General features: G+C 45.2%; 1 protein-coding gene and 1 long non-coding RNA gene across 1 annotated transcript; both read left to right on the top strand.

The window, feature by feature from the left end:
• Positions 1–27,540, top strand: part of LOC135320668 (putative N-acetylated-alpha-linked acidic dipeptidase) — a 498,181-nt gene that overhangs the window by 23,779 nt on the left and 446,862 nt on the right.
• Positions 69–26,230, top strand: LOC135320701 (uncharacterized). Its single transcript, XR_010379967.1, has 4 exons — positions 69–426; positions 7,858–8,010; positions 8,759–8,866; positions 26,116–26,230. It is a non-coding gene; the product is annotated as an uncharacterized LOC135320701 (long non-coding RNA).

Genomic DNA, 27,540 nt, shown 5'->3' with positions numbered 1-27,540 from the left:
AGGTTGTACTAGTAGCAGGATCCTCCGGGAGACATCACACTCTCCCAACCTGAAAACAGGTGAACAGCTCACAGGTTTCCTGGAGAGGATGGTCACATGGCCTTGATCTGGCCAATCAGCATTTTCCATCCTCCCTGGCCACTGTGATTGGCTCAGGGCTGGGCACCAGCCCAACCAGGCTCCACGGAGGTCAGGCCTAGTTACTGGAATCCTGGGAGCAGAGAAGTTCTATTTCAGTTGGGAGTTGAGGGGTGATGATGTCAGCCTGTGGCAGTTGGTGACTATCTTGCTCTCATAAAGGCAGAGCCATGTGAAGATGACACCAGTGGCAGAGCCCAGAGGTGGGGAAGGATGACTTCTGCTGATGTCACTGAGCACCAGGTACAGCCCTGCCTGAAGCAATCTCCCTGTGGATGTCTCAGTTAGGTAAGTCATTCTCTCCTGCCCTGTTTGCTTCTTTAAGCCACTTTGGTATTCTGTCACTGGTTTTAAGAAAAAGTTTGACTATTCCTTCAAGCTGGCTAAATGGAGACCCTGGAACTGCAACAGTGTGGTGACAGGCAACAATGTGGCTAATAGACTCCAGAGGCCTCTGTTCAAACAGGGGATTGTAAATGACAAGGGAGAGTACACATGGCCTCAGTGAACAGATTTGCTAGTGGTAGCTCGCAGTTCCTGGATATTAGAGTGCATGCACTCAGCCAAGTCTCAGCTCTGCTCTCACACCTGCTAACTCATACATCTCCTCACCCACCTGCCCGGCCTAGGGGGGCTGGACACCCCCGGGCACCTGAAACAGCCCGGGGCTTTGTGTTTTAATTTACACAGGCTGCCCCCACTTCTGAGGGTGAGGGTGACTGGGTTCCAGTTTACAGAGAAAACAGACTAGACGGTCTCACTGGTGAGCTGTGGGGGTGGGATCCCAATCTACCATCTGACCTATGACTTCAGAGTGGACAGCCTCCCCACCCTCAGCAAGGATGCTTGCTAAGCCTATGGGCTCAGAAGTCCTGCTCCCTCCAGCACCCCTCCTGGAGGTGAGAGTGGGGGGTGGCTCTTCCCTATACAACATTCACCCCTGCAGGGGCACACGTGTGACCTCACAGTCTGTCATCCCTTCCTTATGACCTGGACCTCCTTGGCAGGGCATGAGAGGTGCCTTGATGTGTGAGAACTGCAGTTCATGGGTGCATACGTGGGCAGGTGCACCATGACTGAGAGGACAGCACCCCAATTTAAGCCCTCTCCATGCTAGATGATTACATCCTGGAATTGAGGGGTTCCCAGGGGTCAGGTGGCCAATTCTGGCCTTAGGGGCAAATTCTTATCACCCAGGGGGCTAATTTTTAAATTAAATTACACATTTACAATTCAATAGTCAAGCCCCCTTCTCAGCAGCCTTGTAGCCTCTCAGCTTTTACCCCTCGTTGTGACCATGTTCTTAGCTTCAAATTGAGTGCCATTATGGACATGAACATGTCCCTGTCATGTGTCACGTTCAGAGTAAGGGGCCACCCAAAACTCCCCTCCCTTCCCCTTGTCGATACCTCCACACAGGGAGTAGGGCCTTTTCGATGCAGTTATGCAAATGTCTGAGCTAAGGGTTTAGAATGACCAGGCTAGGAGGGGTCTGCCCCACATAGCAGGGCAGGTGGGTTGGCAGGGGGTGATGGTTCACTTGTAAAACTCAGCTGGTGTCAGGCAGCGACAACAGACTGGCAGCCAAGGGCTCAGCTGGTGCAGAGTAAGCGGATTAAATGTGTTCACCCAGACGCCTCGGGGATGGCAGCCCTAGAGTAAGACTACAAGTGAGGAAGGTGGAGGGTCCCCAGTGCCTGGACCTCCACCTTCTAAAAATCAGGACTGAGATGTGGCTTTGAAATCAGAACACTGGGGTTCAAAGCTTCCCCCACCACTTGGTCAATAATTCAAAGCAAATGAGCCTCAGTTTTCTCATGTGTAAAATCAAAACATTGAAGCCTCTCCCTCTGAGGGTGTGGAGGGAAGTAAATGCGGTGACAGCAGAGCACAGGAGCTGTCTGGGCTGAGCCTGCACACAGGCAGGCCGTTGTTGCTGCCATTACCACCGTCTTCCAGGGCAGGGTCTGCACACTCTCCCTGTGAAGGTCCAGACAGTAAACATTCTAGGCTTTGAGGGACCTACAGTCCCTGTCACAACTACCACCCTCTGCTGTTGGAGGACAAAGGCAGCTCCTGCAGTATGTAATCCAGGCTCGCACCCCCGCTTCCTGGGATAAGTATTCCTGAGATACAATTGTCACATAACTTTGTTGGCTTTAGGTGTGCAGCATAATGACTTGTTACATGTGCATATTGTGAAATGATCACTGCATTAAGTTTACTTGACGTCTGTCTTCAGTCTTCACCCATACTCACACACTATTTTCCTTGTGATCAGAAATTTTAAGAGGTACTCTCTTAACAACTATCAAATGCACAGCGCAGTATTGTTAACTACAGTCACCTTGCAGTACATTATGTCCCCAGGACTTGTTTATCTTCTAACTGGAAGTTTGTACATTTTGATTATCTTCCCGAATTTCAATCACCCCCTGACTCACCTCTGGCAACCACCAACCTGATCTCTGTTTCTATGGGTTTCGGTTTATTTTATAGATTCCACATATAAATGAGATCATAGGTATTTGTCTTTCTCTGTCTTATTTATTTCACTTAGCATAATACCCTGAAGGTCCATCCAAGTTGTCACAAATGGCAGGATTTCATTTTTTTAATGTCTGAATAAGATTCCATTATATATACATATATATGCGTCACGTTTTCTGTATCCATTCATCTGTTGATGGACACTTAGGTTGTTTACATATCTTGGTTATTGTAAATTATGATACAGTGAATGTGAGGGTGCAGTTGTCTCATTGACATAGTGATTTCATTTCCTTTGGATATATTCCCAGCAGAGGATTTGCTGGATCATACGGAAGTTCTAATTTTAAATTTTGGGGGAGTCTTCTTACTCTTTTCCAGAGTGATGGCACCAATTTACATTCCCACCAACATTGCAGAAGTTTCCCTTTTCTTCACATCACCACCATCACTTGTTATCTCTTGTATTTTGATGACACCCACCCTGACAGGTGGGAGGGGATATCTCATTGTGGTTTTGATTTGCATTTCCCTGATGGTGAGTGATGTTGAGCACCTTTTCATGTACCTGTTAGACATCTGTGTGTCTTCTTTGGAAAAATGTCTATTCAGTTCCTCTGCCCACTTTTTAAATCAGATTGCTTGTTTTTTTGCTGTTGAATTGTAAGAGTTATTTATATGTTTTGGGTGTTAACCCCTTATCAGATATATAGTATGAAAGTACTTTCTCCCCTTCTGTCTGTTACCCTAACCTCTGCTTTCTGGATGACAGGGGTCCAGGCACTTGGGAATCTCTGCTTCTCACATGTTTCCAATGGTGGGTGGGTGAGGGCTGTGTTGTGATAAAACTGTGCACAACCGTGGGTCACTACCCCTTCTTTTAGAAGGTGGGCTCTGAAGAGTGCAGTGTGGGCAGGGATGTTTCCCTGAAGTCATCATTTGGATGGTCATGTGCCCTGGAACTCACATCTTCTAGCCCGGATGTGATGGGGGAATTTGCAAAGGGAGGACCTTGCAGCTAAGAGACTTACCAGGTGCTCTTGTGTCTTGTTGGAAGGACCTGGAAACAAAGTTGTGTGGAACAGGGACTCCTCCAGGTCACAAGGCTCAGTTCAGACTTCTGGGATGCAGAGACCTGCTCTGAGCCACTGTCACTGAGGAGGGAAGGGCCTCAGGCAGGAGGGAGGGGTTGCTGGATTTCACTTGCCCTGTTTGTCAAGTATCAGCTCTGGTGATGTGTGGCACATGGGCTTAGCTTTGAGCATGTAAGAGGAGAGGTTCCTGGGGAAGGGCTGGCTTTTTCCTCTGATTGAGGTCCTACTGTGTGCCAAGCACAGTAGTCCTCTGAGTCAGAGCTGGAAAGCCAGGCACAGAGAGGTCAGGGAGTTTCCAGGTCACACAACATTAGGGGCATCATTAGGGTCTGATGCAGACCTGACGCCCAGCCTACATTCTCTCTCCTTTCCCAGGACCATCATGATCCCACATGACAGCATCACCCAGAGAGGCCCAGTTATGGGCACTGGGACCTTTCCTGCCTAACATGCCAGGAGCCTTAAGAGGGAGGACAAGACACTTCCTGAGTCCATGATGCCCAGAGGCTGCTCTCAGCAAGAGGCCCAGCACACACTCTTGGATGAATCCTAGCTCTGTCCTGAGTCACTCTGTCCTCCCTGCCTCAGTCCTTCTGCCCACATGGGGCTGGAAACAGCAGCCACTTCACAAAGGTCTAAGGAAACTCCAGGATCCTGGAAGCAGCCCCCTCACACAGGGAACACGGTGGGGTCAGCCTCCATTGTCTCCTTAACTTTTCCTCACCTCTTTGCTGGATGAGGAGTCCTAGCGGGGCCCTGGCTTGTCCCAATTCTCACCCCAGATCAGGGTCCAGCAGGGGGTGGTGTCCAGGTTGGACTCTGTCCTCTGCCCCTTCTGGGCACCCTCATTCCCTACACCTTGGCTGCCTGGACACTGTCTTCCAGGGGCCACTCTGTGCCTCCCACACCTACCTAGCATCCACCCACCCTGGGTTACTCCATCGCCCTCTGGCCCTTGGACACACACCTCCGTGTTGAGTGGAAATGAGGTGACGGACATGCTGGGCCTCCTGGACAGTCTGGGGGAGCCCGATATCCCCATCCTGCCCAAGGCCCCAAGAGCCCAAGTTGGGGAGAGGGTGTGTCTCCATTCATACTCTGATTTGCTCAGATTCTCAGCACCTACTTTGCTGGGTGGATATGGGGGCAGAGGGATGATGTAAAAGCAGGAGACCTGGACAGCAGAGCATGAGAAGGAGGCTAGCCCAGGCTGGTCTCATAACCCCCTTAGCCTTGGCTTTCTCATCTTTAAAGTGGGACAGACTATTGTGAGGTGAGCAGGATCCTGACCCATAGCCAGGCACTGTCCTACATGCATAAGAGATCACTGACTCCTCATGAAAATCTGTGGGTCAGGGACAGGCGTTATCACCCATTTCTGCAGAAGTAACTGAGGCACAGAGAGAACAGGGGAGGTGACCACCCCAGATTACAGAGCCCAGGCCATCTGTTTCCAGTGTCCAGGCTCATGGTCAGTGCCCACTCTGGGTTTCCTTCCTCCCTTCACCCTCCACTGGGACCCATAGCTGCAGCCTCATCTCAGTGTGATTGTTCATGGGGAGCAAGATGGGGGCTCTGAGGGCCCGTTTCTCTGAGCACTGCTTTCCCAGAAGGCTCAAGGGGTTGACTCTATTCACTACAGGACACCCAGGCCTGGGCCCAGGCCAGCCACACTGCAAGGCCTGAATCAATGATTGTTGAGTGAATACCTGAACCTCTGCATGTACCTGCATGTGGCTCCCATTTCCTCATCTCCACAGCTGGCTACCCGACCAACACCTCGTGTCATCAGGCCTCTGCCAGGGACAGTCAAGGGGACCAGAGCTGCTCATCTGGGGACAGGGAGCCTCAGGGGCCCTGTGTCTGTCCCAAGCATCTCCTGGGCCAATTCACAGGGAAGCCCAGCCAGCTTCCAGGAACAGCAATCAGGTCCCAATCCCAGGGGTGTAGAGTAGGTCTTGAGGGGTGTTTCCTGAGACTGACTTTGTGTATGAAGGGGTCCTGGGGGTCAGGCTGCTTTCAACTTCCATTCCAGGCCCAAACCCCTGCTGGTAGCATTGAGCTAGTAATAAAGGACACAGGCCGTGGGGCCAAGGCTATAGCAGGGCTCTGCTCCATCTCTGGGGCTCAGTGTCCTCATCTGTAACAGAGAACAAGTAACAGGGCCAAGGGAGGGCTCACTGAGACCCTCCTCTGTAGCTTTGGTTAGACACTGCCCTCTCTCTGCTCAGTGCCCTTCTCTGTAATAGAGAACTAGTAACATTTTTCTTAGCCCCTTTTGGCCCCATTTTTCTGAGTCTCTTTCCACATTGGGCCCAGGGCTTTCACAGAGATCACAGACTTGGGAGGTAATCAGAGTGTGGTCTCAGCCCTAGTGGTCCGAACTGAGGCCAGAGGAACTTCAGGAGGGGTGGGAATCCAGAAGTGCTTCATGGAGGAGGTGAGATCTGAGCTGTGTCCCCAAGGATGAGCTGTCATCCAGCTGAGGCCTGGCACTGAGCAGGACCCATGTACATGGTGAATGAGGGTGTGAATGAATGAATGGGCACCCCTCTAACAGAGAGTGAGGGGGGAAGTCCCCCAGGCCAAAGCAGGAAACACAGGGCACCCTGGGGGAACAGAGGGCGGGGCTGCAGTGTGATGCCTGCCTCACCCTTTATGGGTGTCTTGCCCCCACTTTAGCCTGTGTTCTGGTGGATTGGGAGCCCTTGCCTCTCCTCTGCTACAGTATCCTGCTCTTCATTCCCAGCAACACCCGCCTGTGTCACCTCAGTGTCCCCAAGTGGACCTGGACCTGTCTTGTGGGAGATTGTGAAGAGGGATTTGGTGTGCAGCCCAAGACTGAAGTGGGAGGGAGAGGATAATAGGGACCTCCAGAGGGGATCATGGGCTGGGGGAAATCGGAGGGTTGGGGAAGGCAGAGACTCAGGGCTGGAGGATCCTGCTTGTGGTGGCTCCTTCACAAGGGGCTTCACAGGGAGGAAGCATTCATGGGGTAAAGGCAGAGCTCAGTTTGGGGCTCGCTGACATGGAACAGCTCATCACAGAGACGTCCAGAGGAGCTGGATATAGGGAACAAAGGTGCCACTGATATCAGGGTCAGAGCCTGAGACCCAGATGAGGTGGGGTGGTGGTGCAGGAGAAGGGGCTTGAGGATGTCAAGATGTTCATTCATTGGGGTCCTCAGGGTGGGACCTTCATGTTCATTTCACAGCCACCTGGTGCCTGACAGAGCTAGGCTTAGGGAGGTCACTGAGTAGACACGTGCTGACAACCTAGATTCTCCTGTTTTCACATAAAGTCCCTGGTGTGAAGCCAGGTGGCACTCTTTAGAGTCATACACCCTCACCCCTGGGCTCTCTGTGTGCCTAGAGCCCAGTGGCACCTTACCTCCCACTCCCCACTGCAGGACCCTTTGCACACCTGCATTTCCACCAGCTATAAAACATCTTCTCTTGCTGTGTGTTTACCCTATGAAAACTCATTGCCCCAGGAAGAGAGGCCTCACATCCTGCCCTTATTAAAGTGGTAAAGCCTGTTGTTCAGAGAAGCCCCTGACAGATCTCACAACCAACCAGGTACCTGTGCATGAATTGATCATGCAGCCCCCTCCTCCTTGTGTGAACAGCACCCCCCCAATAACAGACCCCACACACTCAACCTTGGCACTCGTGTAGGCACCTCTTGCCTGTGTGGCCTGATGTTGCCTATAGCAGTGTCCCTATTAAACTTTCCTAGACCCTTCTCAGACGCTGGTAATTCTTTACCAACCCAAGTAACTAGCCCGCCATTGTGCCCACAACACCTGAAACAGAATTGGCTAAATTATGGAGATTGATGATGCAGTTTAATTTGCTTTAAAGGTGAAATCAAGGTTTACAAATAGAAGCAACATACGTACTCAAGGCAGGACTAAGAACTCACACGGATAACTAAGACCCTCCATGCACATCCCACTGTGGCCTCAGGGCCTTTGCACTGGCTGCTCTTTCAGCCAGGATCTCTCTCCGCCTGCTTCTTAAACACCTCCAGGAATCTGCTCAAATGTCCTCCCTGACCTTATTTTTCTCCATGGAACATATCACCTCCAGACATTGTGTATATTATACTTAATTTTCTCTGTGTCCCCCACCAGGCTGTCTGCTGCATGAGAATGGAGACCTGCCTGCTTCACTCCCTGCTGTGCCCGGTATATGGAACCCGCCCAACACACAGTAGGACCTCAGCGAATGTGTGACGGGTGTGTGATCACTGTAGGCCACAGAAAAAGGTCTTCCCAGCAGTGATGGTAAGAGTCATTCTTTCTCTACTTACTGAGCCCTACTGTGCACTGGATACTGACCTGGGTGGGAGGCATGCAGTGGATGAGACACAGTGAGCACACACAGCATGTTAGGAGAGACACGTGCTCTGGAGAGCACACAGGGCTGGGGGAGTGCAGGAGTGGAGGAGAAGAGGGCCAGGTGGAGACAGTGGTGGCAGAAGAGACAGAGAGGTGGGGCCCAGGTCGTGCAGGGCTTGATGGCTCCTGTGAGGGCTTTTCCTCAGGGCAGCAGAACCATGGCTGGGCGTGGAGCAGGGGCCCGTGTCCTGAATGCTATGCAGGAAATGGAGAAGGTGTCTGCTGGGGAGATGTGCGTGGAGGAGGCTGTCCCTGTAGACTGTGCAGGCAAGGAAGGCTCCTCTGAGGGGGTGACATCTGAGCTGAGCCCTTGTATGGACCATGTTTCCACCTTCTGTAGACTGGATGCTTTCGTCTGCCCTGCAGGCCTTTGCAGGACACACCCTGTTCTCAGTCACCTGGGCTGGGCCTCCTGCCTCCATTATGGGCCTTCCCACCCCAGAAGGAGTCCTTCTAGATCTAACGCACTACCCCTTCACTGGACTTGGACTCACACTGAGCCACTGTCCACCTGCCCATCTCACCCAGAGTCAAGTCCAGACACTTGGGGGAGCCCCTCCACCCCAGAGCCCATGAACTTACTCAAATGGCCAGTCCTCAGGCTGCTCACATGCCTCACCCTCCCCTCCTGCAGAAACTCTGTGACAGATCCTGTCCACAGCACCCTGCTCCTCCGATCCTGACCCCAGGCTTTCCCATGGAGTGTGACCCCGCATGGGGTGCAGTCCCCTCCTCCAGTCTGGTGAGTAGAAACTACCTTTTCTTTTTTCTTTTGTTAATATATTTATTTTTTAATTTTTATTTTATTGAGTTATAGTCAGTTTGCATTGTTGTGTCAATTTCCAGCATAGAGCATAATTTTGTCAATTGTGTTTACTCTTTCAAGAAACCATCTCTTGGCTTGATTTTTTCAAATGTTTCTAATATCTCTATTTTATTTATTTCCTCCCTGGTCTTTATTATTTCCTTCCTTCTGCTTACTTTTGTTATTTTTTGCTCTTCTTTTTCTAATTCTTTTAGGTGGTAAGTTTGATTGTTTATTGCAGTTTTTCCTCTTTTTTGAGGTAGACCTGATTCTCTCGCTATAAACTTCCCTCTAAGCACTGCCTTTTCTGGATCCCATAGGTTCTGTGTGGTTGTGTTTTCATCATCTTTTGTCTCACTGTGTTTTTTTATTTCTTCTTTGATTTCATCATCCACCCATTTTTTTTTTAAAGTAGTATGTTGTTTAATCTCCATGCTGTCATTTATTTCTCCTTTATTTTTCTGTAGTTAATTTCTACTTTTATGGTATTGTGTTCAGAAAAAGTTGCTTCAAATATTTTCTATCTTCTTCAAATTGTTAATGCTTCTTTTGTGCCAAAGTATATGATCTATCCTAGAAAATGTGGTACGTGCGCTTGGGAAGAATGTATATTCTATTTTAGGGAAATATAATGTTCTGAAAATATTAACCAAGACAAATTGTTCTATTTTATCATTTAATTTCTATGTTGTCTTATTAATTTTATGTAAGGAAGATCTGTCCAGTGATGTTAATGGATAGTTAAAGTCTTCTACCATGACTGTATTCCGATCAAATTTTCCCTTTTTATCTGTTATGTATTTAGGTGCTCCTATGTTGGGTTCATATATGTTAATGAGTGTAATATCTTCATCTATGACTCCTTTAATCATTATAAAATGTCCTTCTTAATCTTTCTTTATAATCTTTGTTTTAAAGTCTGTTTTATTTGAAATCACTGTTGATATTCCTGCTTTCTTGTCATTTCCATTTTTGTGGAATATCTTTTTCAATCCTCTCACTTTCAATCTATGTGTGTCCTTCTCCCTAACGTGGGTCTCTTGTATACAGTGTATTGTAGATACTTGCTTTATTATCCACTCTGCACTCTATATCCTTTGATTAAAGCATTTAGTCCATTGACATTTATAATAATTATTGATAGATATGTGTTTATTATATTTTGAACTTTGTTTTGCAGTTGATTTGGTATTTCCTCTTTGTTCCTTTCATTTTCTTTTTGTGGTTTGATAATTTTCCTTTTTATTATCTTGGTGTCTTCTTAGTTTTGTGACTCTATTGTAACTTTTTGGCTTGTGGTTACCCTACTTTGTACATATATTAACCCATTACTATATCTGTTTGTTTTAAACAGATAGTAATATAAGCTCAAACTCATCCTACCAAGAACAAAAGAGAGAGAGAGAGAGAGAGAAACCTGTACATTTTCTTGTTCGCCTCCCCCACCCTTAATGATTTAGATGTCCTCTTTTATGATTTCATGTTTATTCTGTTGTAATTCATTGTAGCAATCACCTTTCCAATCATGGTTTTCTCCTTTTTGTAGCATCCTGCTTCTTTTCTGTTTAGAGTAGGTCTTTCAATATTTCCTTTAGCATAGGTTTAGTGTTGCTAAATTCTTTTAGTTTTTGCTTGTCTGTGAAGTTCTTTATCTCTCCTTCTATTCTAAAGGATAGCCTTGCTGGATAAAGTATCCTAGGCTGCATCATTTTTTCATTCAGGACTTTGAATATTCCTTGCCCCTCCCTTCTGGCCTGTACTGTTTGTGTAGAGAAATCAGCTGAAAATCTTATGGGGGTTCCCTTGTATCTCATTCTTTGTTTTTCTCTTGCTGCCTTTAGAATCATTTCCTATTCTCAACCCTGGTCATCCTAAATGTAATATGTCTTGGTGTGGGTCTGTTTGGGACCTCCTTGTTTGGGACGCTCTGTGCTTCCTGTACTTGGATATCTGATTCCTTCTTTAGGTTTGGAAGTTTTCAGTCATGATTTCTTCAAATACCTTTTCAATCCCCTTTGTTCTTTCTTCTCCTTCTGGGACCCCCATTATGAGTAGGTTGGCATGCTTTATGTTATTCCATAGGTCCCTTATATTGCTTTCATTGGTTTTTATTTGTTTTCTCTCAGCTGTTCTGTTGTCCTGTCTTCTAAGTCACATATTCATTCCTCTCAATTATCTAGCCTACATTTTACAGCCTTTAGCTCAACTCTCATCTCAGCAAATGAGTTTTCCAATTTTCACTGGCTCCTCTTTAGAGTTTCAATTTCGTTTTTTGACATATTCTCTGTCTCTATAGACAATCTCTTTTAGTTTCTTCAGTACTTTGATCACTCCTTTCTTGAAATCATCTAGTAGACTATCAATGTCTATTTCATTGATTGTTCTTTCAGGGGATTTATCTTGTTCTTTTAATTGAGAGAGGTGGCTCTGCTTCTTCATCTTGCTTATATCTCTCTGGCACTATGGCTTATGGAGTATCAGTTATCTACTGTCGTCCTTTAGGAGTTTATTTATTTATATAAAGTGGATGCAGAAATAAAACTAAGCACAAAGAAATTAGTTTTAAAAGCAGTATAATCAATAACAGAAGAACATATTGAAACAAGATAACAATTGAGTTGGGATGAATTTTTAAAACATTAAAGGAAGAAAAATATTTGAGAACAGAGTATCATCATAACAGAAGAACAAAACAAAGATAAAAATGAAATTGGACAAATTGAAAGATAATAATATTAGTATTTTAAAAGAAAATTTTAAAAGGGATTAAAAATAGAAATATAAAAATTATTTAAGAAGTAACATTTAAAAAGTAAAAGAAAATGGAACAGAAAAAGAAGAGAGGATGTTCCCGTGGAGATTGTGTGCCCTTAATAATTTTATCAAGAGGTCTTTCTTAAATAAGTGTGGTTGCCAAGTCTTACTTCTGTGCCTTTTGTCTGTTATCCCTTTGGTTACGGATGTGGCCATTAACCTGTTAACCAGAGCCTACCCTGGCTATTGAATGGGGACTCCTATTTGTTTTGTGGTTGTCACAGCTCCTGCCCCTGCCTTGTTTCATGAACTCAGCTCATTGGTTCCAGAGACCCTCTGGTCACACCCTTGGTCTGTGCTGCTCCCAGTGCCTGGAGGTAGACATGTCACATCTCCTCCCAATGCTGCATCTTGGTGCTGCTCTCCTGCATGGTAGGTGGGCAGGGTGTGCCCCTTCCCAATGCCGTGTCCAGGTGCAGCAGTCCTGCACAGTAGTTGGGTTGGTTGCTCCCCTGTTCAGTGCTACTCCCCACTCCACATCTGTTCCACACTCTGTAGGTGGGCTTGAGGCAAATGGCCACACCAGCCCTAGTCCCTGCTCTTTGCCAGAACTCTGCTCCTTGTTCATTTGTCTTAGAGGTGCGAGTTCATAGACGCACCAGGACAGAACCTTCCTATATGTCTGGGGATGTAAACAAGTCTCAGTTCCACCTATGAGGCTGCAGAACTGCCAGGTACATATTCAGGTTTCAACCCTGCCTCTGCCTGGGTGGGTATGATGGCTGTGGCTGAGCCTCATCTCTCTTCTTCTGAGAAATCACCAGTTATGTTGCTGTGGGTCAGCAGAGACAAAGGACAAAACTCCCCTTCCCTCAGGCAAGCCAGCAATGTTGCTTTGCTTTATTTTTTTTTCTTATTTTATGGGGGGCCCAGGCTGTTCTGATCTGTATACAATCCAAGCAGTTGTCCACAGCACACTGTAGTCCCCCAGGGTTACCTCTGTACAGTCAACCAGAGTCTGCCTGGATCCAGCAGCCTGTCCCTTCCCATCCCTGATTCACTTCTAGGTTTGGGGGTTGTTGACACACTTTGTGCCCATGTAACTTAATTCTGTCAGTCAAGGGCGGTTCTGTACACATCTGAGCCTCAGAGGTTCCCTGTCCATCCTGCTGACCTCTCCGTTGGAAAGGGGGAGACCCAGTCAACCAGCACTATCCCTCCTTTGCTGCTCCCTCTTCAAAGGACCAACCCCAAGCCATTTTGCATTTTCTTCCTTCTTTTTTCCGTTTCTCCTACCAGATTGGTGGCACATTTTGTCTTTTGAAGATGGCAATGTTTTATCAAAGTTCATCAGATGTTCTGAGTGGATGGGTGTGTCTGTGAATGTCAGTCTTGGTGTATTTATTGGAGAGGATAAGATACAAGTATCCTTCTACTCCACTATCTTGGCCTTTCTCCAAGAATATGCACTCTTAATAATTTTGTCATAAGGTTATTTTTAATTATGGGTGGTTGCCAAGTCTTCCTTCCATGCCTTTTGCCTGTTATCCCCTTTGTTGGTGGTGTGGCTGGTGTTCTGGTGGCCTGAGTCTGCCCTGGCTATTGAGCAGGAGCTCCTGTTTTTCCTGTGGTTGTCACACTCCTGCCCATATCCTGCTGTGAAAACTCCACTTGCTGGTTCCATAGGCCCTCCAGTCGTGCTCCTGGTCTGTGTCCCAGCATCAGTTTGTGGGTGGTCTGCACCCCCACCAGATGCCTGGTCCCAGCACCACACTTGTGCAAGGTAGTTGGCAGGTAGCTCCCCTGCCGCATTAGGTCCATGCTTCATAGGTGGACTCAGAGAAAACAGCTGCACTAGCCGTCACCCCTGCTCTGTTCCAGAACACTGCTTCTTGTCCATTTGTCTTAGAAAAGCCAATTCAGAGAGGCATCGGTGTGTAATGGTCCCCTCTGCTTGGGACTGTAAACAAATCTCAGTCCCACCTATGAGGTTGTGGAGCCCCTAGGTAGGGATTCGGCTTTTGACCCCTCCTTCACCTGGGAACCATGAACCAGAAAATATGGTGGCTATGGCTGAGCCTTGACTCTCTTCTCCCAAGAAGTCTCCAATAATGGCACTGTGGGTCTGTGGACACAAAGGCTACGGATCCCCTTCCCCCCAGGGCACACCAGCAGTGTTGCTTTGCCTTTTTTTTTTTTTTTTTTTGGATTTTATGGGGGACCCAGGCTGTTCTAATCTGTATACTCTCCCAGCCATGGCACACAGAACATTGCAGTCCCCCAAGGTTTCCTCTGTACAGTCAGCCCGAATCCTCTGCTCGACTCAGACAGCCTGTCCCATCCCACCTCTGCTGGTTCACGTCTAGGGCTGGGGATCATTGGGACTCTTTGTGCCCAATTAACTTAGTTCTGTCAGTCAAAGGCTATTCTGTACAGATCCGAGCCGCAGATGTTCCCTCTCCATCTTGCTGAACTCGCCATTGGAGTTGGGTAGACCCAGTGTATTAATGCTATTACTCTTTTGCAGCTCCCTCCTCATTGGAATGGTCCTGAACTATTTTCCTTTTTCTTCTTTTCTCCTACCAGATTTGTGGAAAATTTTATCTTTTGAAGAAGGCAATATTCTGTCAAAGTTCAGCAGGTGTTCTGGGTGGTGGGTGTGTCTGTGGATGTCACTCTTGGTGAATTTGTGGGAGAGGGTGAGCTCTGAGCATCTTTTTTACTCCACCATCTTTCCTCCTCCTTCACTTTTTCTTTTGATTGGAACACTTAGTCCATTGACATTTATAGTAGTTATTTTATAGATGTGGTTTTATTGCCATTTTGAAATTTGTTTTCCAGTTGATTTGGTATTTCTTATTTGTTTCTTTCTTTTAATTTTTTTTTCATTTTTGTCATATGATAAATTTCTTTTCTATAAGCTTGGTTTCTTTTTGGGTTTTATGACTCTTTATATACTTCTGATTTGTGGTTATCTTGTCTTTCAAGTCTGGTAACCCCTTACTTCATCTGTTTGGTTTTAGTTGATAGTCATGTAGGCTCAAGTGCATCCTAAAAAGAAAGAAGACAAAAAGAAATAAGAAAAAAAAAGAAAGGGAACAAAATCTATATTCTCTTGCTCTCCTCTTTCACCTTTTATGATTTTGCTATTCTCTCTTTCTTTCTTGCTTTCTTTATTGACTTACTGACTTATTTATATCTTCATGTTTTCCCTTGCAATTCACTGTATTTATTGCATTTCCAATTATGGTTTCCTAATTTCTATAGCTTCCTGTTTATGTTTTATTTAGATTAGAACTTTCAATTTTTTTTAGCATAGATTTAGTACTGCTGAATTCTTTTAGTTTTGCTTGTCTGTGAAATTCTTTCTCTCTCTTTCTGTTCTAAAGGAGAGTCTTTCTAGATAGAATATCCTAGTTTGCAGCCTTTTCTCATTCAGGACTTTGAATATATCTTTCCACTCCCTTCTGGCCAGAAGTTTTTATGTAGAGAAATCTGCTGAATGCTTATGGGGCTACCTTGTAACTAACATTTTGTTTTTCTCTCACTGCCTTTAGAATATTTTCTTTATCTTTAACTTTAACCATTTCAAATATAATATGTCTTGGTGTAGGTCTGTTTGGTTTCTTCTTGTTTGGGACCCTCTGTGCCTCCTGTACTTGGATAATTCTTTCCTTCTTAAGGTTTGGAAAGTTTTCAGTCATGATTTCTTTAACTATATTTTCAATCCCCTTTTCTTTTTCTTCTCCTTCTGGGACCCACTATTATGCATAGGCTGGCGCACTTTATATTATCTTGCTTTAATTGGTTTTTATTGGCTTTTATGTCTGCTGTATTGGGTTATTTATTTTATCTTGTCTCCTAAGTCATTTATTCATTCCTCTGCATTATCTAGTCTGTTTTTGATTGCCTGTAGTTGAATTTTCTATTTTTAACTAGCTCTTCTTTATAGTTTAAATTTTCTTTTCAAAGTTTTCTGTCTCTATTGATAGTCTCTTTTAGTTCTTTCAGTGTGTTGATCATTCCCTTTTTGAAGTCTAGTAGACTATCAATCTATTTTACTGTTTGTTCTTTCAGGGGATTTCTCTTGTTCTTTTAATTGAAAGTGGTTCCTCAGCTTCTTTATTTACTTATATTTCTCTGGCTCTATGTATTTCTTCTAGACCCGTTTCTGAGCTGTGGTGTGTAGTAGGCAGGGTGGGAGCACTTCAGTTGTGAAGAAAAATAAGCAGGAGATTTCCACTGGGGAGTTCCCTCTGTGGTGTTGTCTGTCACTTGTTATGCAGACTTACAAAGTACTATTTGTTGATGTTGGCTTTATCCCTGCTTTAGCTATGGGAATGTCAGCCACCTACTCTGGTGCCCCTCAGGTTCTGAGCCCCAGGAAACATCAGTGCAGATCCAGCAGTGTCAGTCCCTTGGACCTGCCTTAGCAAGTGTGTAGTCACACACATGAATTTGTGGTCCACTACAGGTTCAGCTCAAACCCCAATCCCGCATCCACTTATGGAACCATACACCACCCTGTTGTAAATACCCTCACTGGCCACCCTTCTTGAGTCAGAACTCCACTCACTGCCTGTAAGTCCCAGAGGTGTGGATCCACAAAGTGACCAGAGAGAGCAAATCCACCCTCTCTGCCTGGGGCTGTAAACAAATCTCAGTCCCGCCTGTGAAGTTGCAATGGCACAGGATATGGATTCAACATTCAGCTCTGCCTTTGTGCAGCAGTGTTGGCTATGACCAAGCCCCATTTCTCTTCTCATGAGAACACACCAACAATGGAGCCAAGTGGAGAAAGTCACTTTGGCACAGCCATGCTTCATTCCTCCCCCATTATACCAACATTGGTGCTTTTTTATGAGAGTTTCAGTCTGTTCTGTTCCACACACACACACACAGCCAGAGCTCACACTGCCCTCTAGTTTCCTGATGCTGCCTCTCTGCAGTGTGACCCAGCCCTCTGCCTGGGCTCTTCACTGACTCCAGTAGCCAGTCCTGGCTCATCCCTGCTAGTTCATGTCTAGGGCTGGTCATCACAGGGACCCTCTGTGTCAGTATTCCCCAGTTCTGCCTGCCATGCAGTTGCCACTGTCTCCTCCAAACCTTGGAAGCTCTGCTTCTTTCCTAGCTGATCTCCCAGCTAGAGAGGTTGTGTCCCAGTGTGAGGGTGCCTTTCTTCCTATGCTACTTTTTCCCTGCAGGATAAGTCCTGCACTGAATTTGTCTTTCTTCTTTTTATTCCTTACCATATTTTGTGAGAATCTTCCTGTATTTCAAAATGAGAGACCCTGTGCCAGAGTTCAGGAGGTTTCTGTGCAATTCAATGTTTTTGTAGATGTAATTCTTTGTGTATTTGTGGGAGAGTTCAAGCTGTGAGTCTGTCTACTCTGTCACTTTGGCTCCTTCAAATTTTAAAATAGGGCTAGGTCTTTCTTAATTACTCTCAACAAGCTGTTGTAGTTTCCAGCGTACATGTCTTGTAATTTTTCTTTGCCTCTATTGGATGCTGATTCAGAACATACTCAACCTTCTAGAGAAACCTGTCCCACCCTGCCATTTGCTGCCAACTAGCTGGCCTGTGTCTGAGTCACCAAAAGGTTTTGTTCTTTATCTGATTCTTAATTCTTTAGAATTTATCATTTTACTCTCATAAATGCTGATTGTACTTGTAACAAATACTTTAAAATAAAAATAATAAACTTTACGCTGTGGATTCAATATGAATGAATCTCAAGTAACATATGCTTTAAATACCTTAGAATTAGTAAAGCAATATAGATACATTATGAACACTTGAAATGTTGCCTAAAGGAAAAGTGCAGAGATTTGCAAATCCCACCCCCAGAAGTGACCGTCATGAATGGCTTGGTGAACATCTCTCAGTCTCTATCTCTCTTATTCTCTCTGCCTCTGTCTCTCACACACCACAAGATTCATTTAAATCTATGATGATTTGACACATATGTGGTCATAGATGGCATCTGGGATGTAGATGATGGATTAACAAGCATCCAAACTGAGGGCTTCCTTGACATCAGGTGAAGACCTAGCAGTCATTTTTCCAGCTGCACAACAATCATTCCTCCATGTTAACCAGAACTGATGAATCCCACCCCCTCTCCATGAACATTAGTGTTGCTTCCAATCTCCTACTAGTTAAACCAGAACTGTGATGAACATCCTTGAAAAGACATCTTTGAAAAATTGTGCAAGAATTTTAGTATGATCAACACTATGCATCAGCACTACTCGTAAAGGGGTGAACTTGTGGAACTGTAATTCACCCTGCATACTGTTCTCCCAGAGAGGAGTGTCTGCTCACTCTTCCCTCCAGGGGATCTACTGTGGCCTCTGCCTCCTTATGTTGTCACTAGAGCTGGTTGTCACCAGGCTAAAGTCCTGCCAGTGTGATGGTGACCAATGCTGTCTCCAAAGTGTGTACATCTGTGTGCATCCTCACTTGAGAGGTCAAGCACCTCTAATATACACTGGCCACCTGCATTTCCTCTTGTTGGAATTGTATGTGTTTGTTCTGTTTCTGTTTAGAACACAGTGTTTCAAGAAGTTTTTGGACCACAGGGATGTGAAACATTTCTCTGACTTTAGGTTATGAAAAATGATTTTTCCAGGTTGTGGTTTGACTTTCATGGCTTTTGAATATTATTATTTTTTATTTTGTAGGTTATGTTTTGCCACAGGAAGAGCTAAGCATCTCCCTTCTGGCTCTGGTTTCACACATAGAATAGCAGTGCCTATCTCGAGATTATGCACATAGTTACTAAAAATTTTCATTTTGTACATCTCATGTTTAATCCACCTGGGTTTCCCTTTCAAATAACCAAAATGCTACTTCAAGTAAAAAAAAAAAAACAAAACACCAGTCCCTTGTTAAAATATGAGAGCAGACACAAACAGCCACCTTTTGTATGATTTCATTGATAGGGAACATCCAGGGTAGGGAAAGACACACAGAGAGAAAGAGGATTAGGGCTTGTCAGGGGCTAGGGGAGGGAGAAAAGAGAATGTGTGGTTTGGATACAGGGTTTTATTATGAGGAAAGAAACAGTCTGAAACTAGACAGTGATGATGGTTACACAGCATTTTGAATGCACTTAATACTCCTGAATTGCACAATTTAAAATGGAAAAACATCTAAATTTTATTATTGTAAACTTAAAACTTAAAAATAGATGATACTCTAAATGACATGAAAGAAAACAAGGAAATTACAGAAAAAAACAAACAAAAGTGATTCCAGGAGAAGGGAAGTAAAGTTCGAGTCTGGGAGTGGGTTGATTCTGAGAATTAGATGACAGTGTTGTTGTTTGCAGAGGCATCTCAGCCCGTAGGGGTGGTGATGCCTGAATTGGCTCTGGGTCTCATAGAAGTGTGTGTGTAGGTGCAGGAGGAGCTACAAGATCAGGCTCAGGGTCTCCCTGCAGGACTGGTAATGTAACCTGGCTCTAGGTCTCCTGTAGGGCTAGTCTTACAGTCTCCCTGCAGAGCTGGTGGGATGTGACACGGTTCTGTGTTTTTTGCAGGTGCAGGTTCGGGTTCCCCTGCAGGGTTGGTAGAATGGGACCCAGTCCTGTGTCTCCTGCAGGATCCAGCTCAGGATCTCATGCAAGACCAGGCTCAGGGTCTCCTTGTAAGGCTTGTGGAATGAGACCCCATCCTTTTTCTCCTGCAGCAGCAGATTCATGGTGTCCCTGCAAGGTTTTGCAATTTCACCCTACTCTGTATCACCTGCAGGAGCAGGCTCAGACTGTCCCTGCTGGGTTATTGGAATATGACCCATCTCTGATTCTCTTGCAGAACCAGGCTCAGGGTCCCTCTACAGGGCTAGTCAATTTTGTTCCAGTCCTAGGTCCCTTGCAGGTGCAGGATTGGGGTCTACTTTCAGGGCTGGTGAAATGTGACTCAGCTGTTGGTCTCCTGCATAAACAGGCAGACTTTCTCCCTGCAAGCCTTGTGGAATGAGACCCAGTGCTGGGTCTCCTACAGGAGCATGCTCGGGGTCTCTAGGCAGGGCTAGTGGAATTGGACCTGGCTAATGGTCTCCCTGCAGTGCTGTTGGAATTGGTCCAATTCTTGGGTGTCTTGAAGGTGCAGGCTCTAAGTCTCCCTGCATTGCTGGTGAAATGTGAGCCAGTTGTGGTTCTCCTGAAGGAACAGTCTCAGGGTTTCCCTGCAGGGCTGGTGGATGGGACATAGTCCAGTGTCTCCTGGAGGAGCAGGCTCTGGGTCATTCTAGAGCTGTTGCAATATGACCAATCTCAGGTTCTCCTGTAGGAGTAGGCTCGGGGCCTTCCTGCAGGGCTAGTGGAATTGGACACGGCTCATGGTCTCCATGCAGTGCCATTGGAATTGGTCCAAATCTTGGATCTTTTGAAGGTGTAGGTTCTAAGTTTCCCTGCATTGCTCATGGAATGTGACCTGGCTCTGGGTCTTCTGCAGGAGCAGGCTGATAAATTACCTGTAGGGCTGGTGGAATGTGACATGGCTCTTAGTCTCCTGCCAGAGCTTATTCAGGGTCTTTCCACAGGGCTGCTAGAATTGGTCCCAGGCCTGGGTCTCCTGCATGTGAAGGCTCAGGTATCCCTGCAGGGCTTGTGGAAAGTTAATGGGTTTCTGTTTCCTGCAGGGGAAGGTTCAGAGTCTCCTTGCAGTGTTGCTGGAATGGCACATGGCTCTGGGTTTCCTGTAACAGCAGTCTTATGTTCTTCCTACAGGGCTAGTGGAATATGACTCAGACCTTGGTCACTTGCAGGAGCAGGCTAGTTTTCTCCCTGCTGGGATGGTGGAATCAGACCCTGTCCTGGGTCTTCTGCAGAAGCAGGCTCCAGGTCTTCCTGCAGGGCTGTTGGAACATGACCCCATCACTTGTTCTGCTTCAGGAATAGGCACATGGTCTCCTTGCAAGGATAGTGTAATTGGACCCACCTCAGGGGTCACTACAGGGCTGATGGAATGTGACCTGGCTCTGTGGTTCCTGCAAGTGTAGGTTCTGTGTCTCCCTTCAGGGTTGGTTTAATGGGACCCATTCCTGGGTCTCCTGTAGAAGTAGGCTCAGAGTCTCCCTGCAGGGCTGGTGGAATGGGACCCGTCTCTGGGTCACCTGCCAGAACAGATTTGGACTCTAACTTCAGGCTGGAGGAATTGGGCCTGTTCTTGCATTTCCTGCAGGAACAGGCCTTGGGTCTTCCTGGAAGAATACTGTAATATGACCCATCTCTGGTTCTCTTGCAGGAGAGGCTCATGGTCTCCCTAGAAGGTTAGCAGAATTTGTCCCATTCCTTGGTCTAAGGCTCAGGGTATCCCTGCAAGTTTGGTGGAATGGGAACTAGTCCTGTGTCTCCTGCAGCAGCAGGTTCTGTTCTCTTTGCAGGGCTGGTGGAATGTGACTCCACTCTGTAGTATTTTTTGCAGATGCAGGCTTAGGGACCCCACCAGAACTGATGGCTCTTAGTCTCCTATGGGAGCAGGTGAGGGATTCCCTTCAGAGCTGGTGGAATTCGTCCCAGTCCTCGGTCTCTTGCAATTACAGACTCAGTGTCTCCCTGCAGGGTTTGTGGAATATGACTAGGCTGTGGGTATCCTGCAGGAGCAAGCTCAGTTTTTCCGTGCAGGGTTGGTGGAATGAGATCTAGTTCTGGCTCTCCTACAAGAGGAAGCTGGGATCCTCCCTGGAAAGGCTGATGGAATTGGACTGGGATGTCTGTCTCCTGCAGGAGCAAGCCTAGGTATTACCTGCAGAGCTGGTAGAATGTCACACAACTCTTGTTCTTCTGCAGGAGCTGGCTCATGTTCTTTGTGAAGGGCTTGGTCTCCCCCAGGAGCAGGTTTGTAGTCTCACTACAGGGCTGGTGTTATGTGACCCACTCTGTTTTCTGCAGATGCAGTCTCAGTGTTTGCAGGTTTGGTGGAATGGGACGAATTCCTGGGTTTCCTGGAGTAGCAGGCTTACAGTCTCCCTTCTGGGATATTGGAATGTGACCCAGTCATGTGTTTCCTGCTGAAGTGGCCTCAGGATATCCCTGCAGGGCTGTTGGAATTGTACCTCGCTCTGTATCACCTGCAGGATCAGGTTTGTGCTCTCCCAGCAAGGCTGGTGGATTTGGACCTATTCCTGGGTCTCCTGCAGGAGCAGGTTTTCAGTCTTCCTGCAGGGCTTCTGGAATATGACATATCTCTAATTTTCCTGCAGGATCAGGCTTGTGGGTCACCCAGCAAGGCTAGTGGAATTGGACCCACTTCAAGGTCTTAGTGCAGGGTTGATGGAATGGGACCCAGTCCTGGGTCTCCTGCAGGATTTGGCTCAGAGTCTCCCTGCAGGACTGGTGAAATTGGACCCATTCCTGAGTCTCCTGCAGGAGGAGGCCCTGCATCTTCCTGGAGGGATGTTGGAATATGACAGAGATCTGGTTCTCCTGCAGGAATAGGCTCAAGGTCTCCCTACAAGGCTTGTGGAATTGGACACATTCCTGGATCCATTGCAAGTGAAGGCTTGGGGTTCTTCCTACACAGCTGGTGGAATGTGATTTGGCTCTGAGTCTCCTGCAGGAGTAGGCTCAGGGCCTCCTTGAAAGATTGGTGAAATGGGACACAGTGCTGTGTCTCCTGCAGTAGCAGGCTCAGGTTCTCCCTACAGTGTTGGTAAAATTGGACCTGGCTCCAATTCAACTGCAGTAGCAGACTGAAGGTATACCTGCATGGCTGGTTTAGTGTGAAGGAACAGCAAGTCTTAATACATTGGCCCACTCCTGGGAAAAGTATAAACAGGGCTTTGTGCATGGTCTCTTGTATTGTCTGAAAAAGCCCCTTGAGATGTGTTGATTCTGATGACCTCTTCCAAGAACTTGAACACTTATAGAATCTCTGCCAACTCATCTTGTTTAGACTGAAGGAATCTGCCTTTCATCAGTTCTTGGAATAGAGATCAACACAAAATGAAAGAGGGAAGAAAAAATTACCAATCTATCTATTAAGAAATCAGCTGAAGACATTAGAAAGTTCTCTTGCAATGCACTTGTTTCTATTTTGGTGCATTTAGAATCATTTTTTATTATCAACTTTGGCCATTTAAATTAGAATATATATTGTTGTAGGCCTAATGGGATTCATTATGCTTGGACCCTCTGTGCTTCCTGTGTTAAGATAGCTGGTTCTATCTTTGGTTTAAGAAAATTTCAGTCTGATTTCTTCAAATATCTCTTCAAACCATTTGTCTTTCTTCTTTTCCATGTGGGATCCCTATGAGTCATAGACTGGTATGTTTTCTCTTATCCCAGGTTTCAGTTGCATTGCTTGCATTAGTTTTCACTTGCTTTTCTATGTCGTGTTCTGACTGAGTGATTGCAGTTATCCTGCTTTCGAAGTCACTTATTTGTTCCTCTGCATTATCTAGTCCGATTTGGACTGTCTTTAGCTTAGCTATTCTCACCGTTGAGTTTTCTGATTCTATTTGGCTCATCTAAAGTGTTTCTCTTTCCATTTATACTAGCCTGCATTTGTATTCATAGACTCAAGGTTTCCTTCAGTGTTTTTATGTCCTCCCTTTTCAAGTCATGTTCTAGTAAATTTTGGTGGTCTAATACATTGGATGTTCTTTCAGGAGACGCCTGTCTTTTGAAAATTTGGAATGGTTCTTTTAATTTTATTATATCTCTCTATCGCTATGGGTTAAGGATTATCAGTTATCTATTATAGACTTGAACAGCTTTTGTAAGTGAAATCATTTCTGTGCACATTTAGTATTAATGCTGTGAGGATTGTTTTTGGTATGTAATGATGCCATGCATTCCTTCTGTGTCTGTTGCCTGTTATATCTATGATTGCTAGTGTGGTTTTTGTTGTGGTGAATACAACCTATTCTAGTAAAGTTAGCAGAGTGTCATTTTGGTTAAATGCTTATCATAGCTCTGACAGTGCTGGGACTAGTAATTTTTGCTGGAATAGAGGCTTCCAAATGGTTTCTGGGCTGCCGGCTGGATATGTGGATAGGGAATGGTTCCAATACACTCTCATGAAAGTGCATTCATCCTTACTATTGCCACGGAAAAGTCAAAATTTTATAATGGGTTCCCTCAGGTTCTCTGCAAACAAAAACAAAAGTGGAAACAAATCTAATGATGTCACACATTAGAACCTGTTGAAGCATGCAGTGCCACAGTTGGGTCCTTAGTGTAGTACTGGGTCAGCACCACAACTATTGTTGCATTAGCATGTGGTAGTCAAGTCTGATGGAAAGGCTTCAAATTCACCTATTGTTCAGCAGATCTCTGCTCCAAGAACTCTTGCAATAAGGCATTGGAACTCAAAGGCAAGCATGGGGCATTTCAAAAACCTCTGCTTTGGACAATAAGAAATTTCAATCCTGCCTATGAAAGTTGCAGATCCTTGGGCTATAGAATCTGATTTCAACAATAAATTGCCCTGGATTCTAGAAACTAGATGAAGATGGCTCTGAATGAGACCCATTTCTCCTTTATGGAGAAAATGAGCAATTATACCGTGGATGTGGAAAGACTGTGACTAAGACCCTGGGTTACCAAGCTAATCCACAACACATATGCCAGCAGATTTAATATTAAGAGAGGACCCAGGCAGATCTGTTCTCTAGATAGTACCAACCACAGCCCAAAACAATCTCCAAACCCCTGGGAATAAATTTGTGACATCAGCCACAGCCCTAACACACAGATTCCACAGGCACTCCTAGCTCAAAATTAACAGGTGGAGTATTGGTCTGGGAATGAATTGCAGAGAAATTTTGTGATTATTGCTTTCAGATATGTCAACCAAACGTCCACTATGCACTCTTTTAACCCTCAGCACATTTTCTTCCATCTCAAATAACCTGTCCACTTTAGAGTGTGCATTCCAGTAAAACACAGTTTCCCCTTTACTGCTCCCTCACCAAAGGTCAGGTCCTGCACTGATTTCCATTCTCTAATTTGCCTTCTACTCTTTCCAGGTTATGTGAGAATTCTTTCTGACTTTTGAAGTAAGAGATGTTTGGGCATTATTCAGCAGGGTTCCTGAGCCAAGTGCTGGGAGAGTGTATGTTTATCTTGCTGTATACATGGGAGAGAGTGAGCAAAGTTTGCACTGGTACTCTGCCAGTTTGGCATGGATAAATTAACACAATTTAGTCATAACTCACAGACACTTGATTCTTGTTTAGCTATTTTTCTGTATATCAATTGTGGGAGGATGTGTCCGAAAACTCCAGGTCTGACAATGTGTTCATACCTCATTGCAGACTTTCAAATAATAAACAGAATTAAATTACATACATGGGAAATGTATCAAAATAAATACAGTTTTAGAAACATACTATATCTAACTATAAGACAGAGTTGCCAAATTTAGGTACCAGCTTGAAATATCCAAATAAGAAAAATGCACAGAAAATATAAATTAGCAGCCAAAAGTCATGAAGGAGGCAGGTCAACAGTTTTCTCTTGGTGCCTCCAGCACTAACAGAAACAATGAAATAATTCTTAGAACTATTAACAACCACAACCCTAGGTTTCCATTGTGCATGTGGTGCCCTTTCCTAATAATGACACATACTGGTCAATGTTGGCGATTCAAGGGGAAAAATTATTATTTAGGAAACCACAAAGAAACCCAAACAATGTATTTTTACATAGGCTTGGTTTCAATAGCACTTAAAGATATTATAGATATGAGAACACTGCCGCAGCTTTGCTAGGCTATTGACAATCATGTGCTCTTCTATCAAAGATGAGAATGTTTAATCGACTAATTATGTTGAGAAAAGCAATTTAACCCAAAAAATACAGCAATCACATTATATCCTGCTCCTGGGACTTGACAAAAGGGAAAAGACGGTCCACAAAAAAGTGTCACTACATATCTATCCCAACAATTACACTTCATTTCAATAACTGAATTATAATAGTTACAAATACTGTTTTGAAAAAATGAGGATAAATAAATATCCAAATTCAGGCAAAAAATTCACTCACTTACAAAACTCCCTTCACACCAAAGTAGATATAAGCCCAGCATTTGCTGAATCTAGGGGAAAATCATCATTTCAAGGTGTGAGCGAAGAATTCAATACCAATCTATTTTAGTCGAGAGTAGTTGACAATGGAGGAGTTCACTGTTGTGCACAGAATGTGAAGGAGGAGGAACTCTGATACAAGGAGGGGCTTGCTCAGCTCCTACTGGCTTCATTGCAACTCAAGTGCTGATTCTTTGAAATGGATACATGAGGGGAGGGGAGGGAAGAGCAAGTGCTTGGTACCAAGGGCCAACCCTGGGAAAAGGCTTACCTGTGCTTCGTGCTTGGTCGTCTGAGTGGTTTACAAATGCCCCTTGGGACGTGTGGATTCTCACGACCTCTTCCAAGAACATGAGCGCTTTTATCATCTCTGCCATCTCTTCTCTTTTAGACGTCAGTAATCTTGGACCCGTTCTTGGAGCAGAGAATTGAGTACCTTCCTAAAGTGCACGTTGACACTCCATATGTCTCTGCCAGTATCAGCGAGGTTCAATATGTCTCATGAATGTCTTTTGAGCCTGGTATTCTCTAGAGATGCCTCCATGCCAGTATTCTCCATTGTAGCAGAACAACTCTCATCAATGTGTTCGTATCTCACCTCAATTCGTGCAGCCAGCTTTTCTGCCAACTTCCTTCATGTCTCCTATAAAGTCAAATTCTAAAGGACAGGGCAAGTCTGAAAGTACCTCGGAGCCTCACCTGTAAGCTGATGACAGGCAGATCTTCCACTATCTGCCCTTTCAGATTCTGGAAACTGACCCGTGAACTCAGGCCATTGCGCAGCACGAGTATCTCGAACTTACACAGATTCCAGAAAAAGAGACTTAAGCCAAGCTCCATAGAGGGCGGTACCGCCTCCATGACACTGATCCACCCACAGAATTCTGCCCAGTTACATTGGATCCACCAGCCACAACAATCCTGGCGGAACACACCAAGATTCCACCTGGAATCCAACCGGTAACTGTCATCCCCAATGGTTGCTGAATCTTGTCAGTGTTGGGGGAGGGGCTGCATCAGACGAGAGGTTCCAAAGGTAAATGTGATTCTCTCCATTAGCGTCCCATGATCAGTTTTTTCTTCCCTCTATCCTTTTGTATAGATCTGTATACACAGTACAAACGGAGGGAATTCTGTCCATGTTAAGTTTATGGATTCACACCTATTTAAACTTTCTAACAGTTCACAGTACACAGAGACCCACTATAAGAATCTTTTGTTTGTGTAATATCCATTCACCCACAATGCATATCCGTCTGTTGCTTTTCTGCTGAAATACACACTCTCTCAGAACATGGATCCATTTGTTTCATGGGGGCTGAAATTCCTAGAAGTGAAACCAATCCCAGTGTGCACTTTCCTGTCTGTCTCTTTTGCTCTTAGTACAGTTTTGCAGAGCTACTTGTCTTTGTTATAGGTGTATGCCATTTATTCTCTACGTAGGGTTGAATATGCCATTCATTGATCCTGTTGGAAGACTTGTAATCCTATATCACGGACTATGACTCCATCTTATTCAAATTCGGCATTTGGGTTAGGTCACGATATGCTCTTTTGAATCAATATTTATGAATATTAATGCACGCGTCTGTGTTCTGAATACATGTGTGTTGATTACATGCAAGCCTCGATACTGGGTCAATGCAGGCTGAATTATCCTTGACATCACTTTGAGTAATTTATTTTGAATTATCATGTTTCCTTTGGATAGATGTCAGCCAACCGTACTCTTTTTGTGTTTATTTGTTTGATTGTTTGCTTGTTGTTTGTTTTGCAAACACATTATGCCATGAATCTCTCCGTTTGCTTCAGAGTT

The sequence above is a fragment of the Camelus dromedarius genome, unplaced genomic scaffold, assembly GCF_036321535.1.
Source record: "Camelus dromedarius isolate mCamDro1 unplaced genomic scaffold, mCamDro1.pat HAP1_SCAFFOLD_114, whole genome shotgun sequence".
In the NCBI taxonomy this organism is placed as follows: Eukaryota; Metazoa; Chordata; class Mammalia; order Artiodactyla; family Camelidae; genus Camelus; species Camelus dromedarius.
The sequence above is the reverse complement of the archived record's forward strand: the minus strand, read 5'-3'. Positions and strand labels throughout refer to the sequence as shown.